The sequence below is a fragment of the Meleagris gallopavo genome, chromosome 3 (assembly GCF_000146605.3).
Source record: "Meleagris gallopavo isolate NT-WF06-2002-E0010 breed Aviagen turkey brand Nicholas breeding stock chromosome 3, Turkey_5.1, whole genome shotgun sequence".
Taxonomy (NCBI): domain Eukaryota; kingdom Metazoa; phylum Chordata; class Aves; order Galliformes; family Phasianidae; genus Meleagris; species Meleagris gallopavo.
The window spans coordinates 2,384,708-2,390,556 of record NC_015013.2 but is presented as its reverse complement, the minus strand read 5'-3'; positions in this window follow the sequence as shown (position 1 = coordinate 2,390,556).

Here is a 5,849-nt window from a genome sequence, read left to right as displayed (position 1 = left end):
GCTAAGCCGGGCAGCCCCGAAAGAGAGGGAGCGATTGCACGGATCGAGACGTGTTCGAGCCCGGCACGGAGTCAGTAAGAGCCTTCGGCTCTTTCCCGGCTCGAATCATCGGAGCGCTGTGCTGAGCTGCTGCCCAGCAGCTGCAGTCCCCAAGTGTCGTTTTCCATCTGTCTGTCTGTCCCCGTGCGGAGTCCCGGAGCTGCGTGAAGCCAACACGGAGCCGCTTCGTGTTGGTCCCGAGGAGAGAAGCCGTGAAGGGGGATGATCGTTCGGGTGGGAGCTGGTTGGGAATACGGTCATTTCTCTGTTGCTCTGTGTGTTACATGATTAAATGTTTAGCGTTCGTTTTTCAGCACTTCTGTGTGCAGTCATATCTGCAGCTCCAAAGACCCCCACCCAATCCCCGTGTCCACCTCTGGGTAAGGACGGGGCAGCACAAATGGCCGTGTCATAGGACTGCAACTACCTGCCCCGTTCCTTCCCCCAAATCCCCTCCCCTCCTCCGCACTGCGTGGGAAATGACTGGGGTGGGATTCTGGGAGAGCTAAGGCGGCTCATCCTGCAGAAGAGGAGGCTCGAGGGGATGCACGGCCATCAGTCCATGCAGGGAGGTGCAGAGAGGATGGAGCCAGGCTGCGCCCAGCGGTGCCCAGCAGCAGAACCAGAGGCTCATGCTGCAGCACGGCAGGTTTCCCTGTATGTCACCACTGAGCCCCCAGCATGGGTCAGCGCCGCTGGATATTTTTGCCGATTATCACAGTGCAGCAGATGAGTGCATCCTTGTGAAATCCACCGGGCATCCTAAGGCATGAGGTGCTGCTAGCACTCCTGAGGTTTTTAAGGGACAGCAGGGGGAACTGGAGGGCTCAGGGCAGTAGTTGGAGTCTCTTGAAGGGACTTCGAGGTGCTGGTGGTTCAGAATTGTATTTTTCCCTCATGTTTCACACAGAAGGTGGCAGTTCGTCTCAATACCTCGAGGTGGCAGCAGGACCCCCAACAACGGAAACGTCCGCTCCCCAGAGCCTGTGTATGGCTGTGAGAAGGATGGAGTGTGTAAGAAATGTAGATCATGCACAGGGCTTATGATTGCCGTGACACAGGGATGACATATTCATATATCCTTTCTATATCCTTTCAGCAGTTGGGTTAAAGCCTCCTGAGATCATATGAATGATAAATCCCGCTTGACAAATATGATGTCATTCTATGACAAGGTGATCCGCTTAGTGGATGAAGGTGGGGCCTTTGACACTGTCCCCCACAACATCCTCATGGAGAAGCTGGCTGCCCATGGTTTGGATGGGCTTACTCTCCATTGGGTGAAACACTGGCTGGATGACCGGGCCCAAAGAGTTGTGGTCAAAGGAGTTAAACCCAGCTGGCGGCCAGTCATGAGTGGTGTCCTCCACGGCTCAGTGCTGGGGTCCCTCCTATTTAACATCTTTATCAATAATCTTGATGAGGGGATTGAGTTCATCCTCAGTAAGTTTGCAGATGATACCAAGTTGGGAGAGAGTGTTGATTTCTGAGGGGAAAAAGGCACTCCAGAGGGACCTGGACAGATTGGTCAATGGGCTGAAGAAAACTGTATGAGTTTCAATAGGGCCAAGCGTCGGGTCCTGCGGGCTGGTCTCTTCTCACTGGTGACAGGACGAGGGGAAATGGGCCCAAGTTGAGCCAGGAGAATTTAGGTTGGATATCAGGAAAAACGTCTATAAAGAGAGGGTGGTTAAGCACTGCAAATTAGAGAGAAGGAGCAAGGGCCTTGCACAAGTCCAGGGAGATGACATCAATTGCCCTCCTGTTGTCCATCATTGCCAACACTGCATCACAGAAGGTATCATATGGATCAGGCACGGTCTGCCCTTGGTGTAGCCATGCTGGCTGTCCCGGATCACTTCTTCATCTCTCAGCGGCCTTAACACATCTTCTGGGATGATTTGCTGCATGATCTCAAATACCTACAAGGTTGCTATGACTTGTGCACTGCTCAGGTGTAGCGTGAAAACTTCTTACTCTGAATAGAAGCCAATGTAAATGTATTCTGGGAAAATTAAGCAGAATGTGACACAGCCAGCAGAGTTAAGATATAGCTCTTTTATTCATTATTGCAAGAGCAATCTGGAAAGCCACAGCTGGTGGCAGCAGTGGCTGTCCAGGTGTGGGATGCGGTCCCCGCACCCTACCCCAGGAGGACGGCTGCCATCCACTGGAGGATGGGAGCAGGGACGGTCGCACTGCCCAGCAGGGCTTGGGGTGACTCAATCTCTTCTGCATGGCTGGGGGGATGTAGGCCGAGCTGGGGGGCCACAGGGGCTGCACTGGGGACAGCAGAGCTGGGGTGCTCTCTGGTCTGAGGAGGGGTGATGTGCTGGGGCTCTGCAGCACCTAGGCTGGATGTCTTGACACATGTGGAGGCCGCTGGGGCCGACCCATCTGTTCTCTGCTTTGTATGGGGCCAGCTTGCTGTCCAGACGCCCTGCGGGCAGCACGCTGGGCTTTGGCAGATTCCATGAGGTGCCTGCAGAGAGAGGAACTGCTGAGGACACGGGAGAGCCCCCTGCTCTCCTTCCTCCCAGCATCACACAGAGCAGTGCTGGAATGAAGAGCATAGTGGGATGGAGGTGGTGGAGCAACTCACTGGTGTTTCTGCCTCTGCTGCTGGATACAAATGAAGTACAGAATCCTTACAAGGAGCACAGCCACAACCAAAGCAAGAGTGCCTTTGAAGGAGAACATGGAGACATCTTCCACAGAGACACCATGCACTTCAGCATGTTCTTCATGAGCTGCATGTTCTTCAGCACCCGCACCTGAAGGAACAATGGTGGTCACTGCTGCGTCTTGTGCCTACCTGGCAATCTCATCAGAGCTCTGACACTGCCATGAAATGTTCTGTTTCATTTCCATGTCCTTCTGGAACAACGCTTCCCTGGGATGCAGGGACTGTGGGAGAAAGATTGTTGCAGCTTCTCACTGTCCGCTGAATGTGGTTCAGGCAGCTTTGTTCCCAAAGGACAAAGTTCCTAAGTCCTTGGGAAGCTGGTGGGAGGGGAGCAACCTCTAACCGCCAGCCACAGAGCTCTGTGCACGGCCTTTACCTGGATCACCAGCGCTTGAACATCTTCTGTGTCCTCATGGGAGAAGAACAGCATGCGGCTGCTGCCCTCCTGAAACACAGCCTCATCCACAGGCTCTCCATCAATCTCTTTAGAAAGAAGGTAGCAGAGTGAGACTGTAAATATCTGCTCTCGTCAGGAAGATATTATCTTCAGGGGGCACTACTTCTTAGAAGACATCAATGTTTTCCACATATGTAGAATGTTGGTTTCCCAAGCCCTCTGGTAAGCTCTCTGGTAAACAGACAGAAATATACCCACCAGGTGCTGCATTCTCCATCATGACTGTCTGTAGAATGTGAGAAAACCTCTGCAAATATCTTTGTCTTACCAACTTCCCTCTCTGTCTCACAGGACCTGAACAGAATGTACCAGAACACGTTTCAGATGAACCAGCTACTGAATGGAGCACTCTGTTTTGTGAAGTCCATCCAGACAGACTACCCTACCCACCCCTGGGTTACCAGCGGGGCTCCGGCACAGGAAGCAGCTGCAGGTTTGGCACGGCTCTCTCTGGAGGTATTTCTGCAAGCAAAGAACCACGAGAGCTTTCCGTCATACACCACAATCTGTGTCACTGCGTAACAGCACAGTGCCATCTGAGGAGCAGATGGTAGCAGGGGATGGTGCAGGGACAGGGCACGCACGTACAGCTCTGTGCTCTCACTCCTGCAGATGTGCCTGGCTGATGTTAGGGCTGTGAGCTGGCAGCTCGCAAAGGAAGTAAAAAGCCATGACATACCCATGCCATCTGCTAGAGCTTCTGTCTGGGGAGCCGGCTGGGATCCTGCATCCCATTCATCTCCACTCACATCTGTAAACATACAGGACAGAGCAGCTCATGTCAAACACGGCCATATCCATCTCCAGATGGGAACAACGGGGGATCACTGCACGGCACCCTTCTCTCCCTTCCACACAGCAGCATCTCAACCATAGGTGCCAGGTGCCTGCAGTGGCACCGTGCTGATACACAACATCCATGTGTGGAACTGTCTGGAGATGGCGAGGGGAAGAGAGCTGAAAGGGGACGGAGAGGGGAGGAAAAGAGAACCGTAGGGAGAGCTCTGTCCTGGCAGTGATTTACCTCTGGGTTCCACCTCAGGAACAAAAGCTGTGTCTGACCAGAACACTGGATTAAAAGAACCAGTGTAGTCATCTAGAATCACAAACAGATAAGAGAAGTTTCCATTAAACGCTGCGATCTCTTTTTCCATCAGAGACCAGAGCTGGGTCAGGTAATGAGATGGGAAAAGATCCAGGTTGTCAGTTCCCCAGCTACAGAGTGGGCAGGGAGATCCACTGGCTGGCCATGGGCTGGTTGCAAAATACTCTCCAGGCCACGTGCAGCACCATCACGGACCGCACGGACCAACATTTGGCCACTCAGGCCTTGCTTACTTACTTACCATTGCAGATCAATGGTGGGCACAAAGGAAGGTGACACTAAAGCACAAGAGGAAAACATGCAGCCAGAACTTTGCTCTCCTGAAGTTCAGAGTCCTGACTCCACTTTTTGCCAGGTCTGCATTCTTCAAGATCACAAACTCCACCAAGGCATGTCATTACAGCCCAGGCTGCCTCCAGTCTTAACCTCTGTAACGCTCTCCTCTGCATTGGTGAGCACCAGGTCCAGTAAGGCTTCACCCCAGGTCAGTCCATCTATTACCTGGACCAGGAGGTTATCCTTGGCAGACTCCAGGAATCCCCTGGATTGTCTGCCACCCACCGTGCTGCTCTCCCAGCAGATATCCTGGTGGTTGAAATCCCCCATCAGGACCAGAGCCTGTGAGCACGACACCTCCTGCAGCTGAAGCAAGAAGGCCTCGTCAACAACTTCCTCCTGATCAGGTGGACTGCAGCAGAGCCCAACCACTAGATGCCCTTTACTGAACCGATCCTTCATTTTTACTCACAAGCTCTGATGGCAGCTGTTCCTCAGACACATCTCCTCTCAATCCATTCACTTCCTAGCATGGAGGGCAGTTCCCCTCACCTTAGCTAACACTGCATGGGATGTGTTGACACTGGATCTGACGTCAGCCGCCTCTGGGGCTGGGGTTGCGGCTTCGGGACCCAGGGCTGGTCCGAGTCTTTCCAGCTGTGGCTTTAGGCCTCAGGGATGATGCCAGCCTCTCTGCCTTTCAAGCTGTGGCTTTAAGCCCTGGGCTTATGCTGGCCTCTCAGGCTGTGGCTTTAGGCCCTAGAGCTTGAGCCAGCCTGTAACAACGTGCATTTTAAAATAGCTCGTGGAAGTAAATGAAAGCAAGAGAACATGGAGCTCTGCTGGGTATTTCTAGAATTGGAATAGAGACAGGAGAGCGTGCTCAGCCTTGTGTGGTTGGTTGTACCCATCAGTACCAACCATAGCTGAAATCATCTTTACATCTTTGTTAGGCGTTTCTCTATCTGCCTCTTTTGGTCTCTGTTTCCTGGAATGCAGGGATTTCTCTTAGTGGCCCACAAAAACTGCCAGGATAAGCAAGTCTAAATTATCACTGTTCCTTATCCTCCTCACAAAAAGATGACTATGCCTTTCAAATGCTGCCAAATCCTGGGCTTTCGTGTGCTCTGCGTGCCACCAGAAGTGAGCGTGACACTGGAAAATGAGGAACTCGAGATCTCAAAGCTCCAAGGAATGTAGTCTGTCAGAGCCAAGGATCTTGGAAGGAGGAGTCCCCATTGCCCCTTTTTCCTCTTTCCCCTCTCCACCCCTCCCCTTCCTCCTTT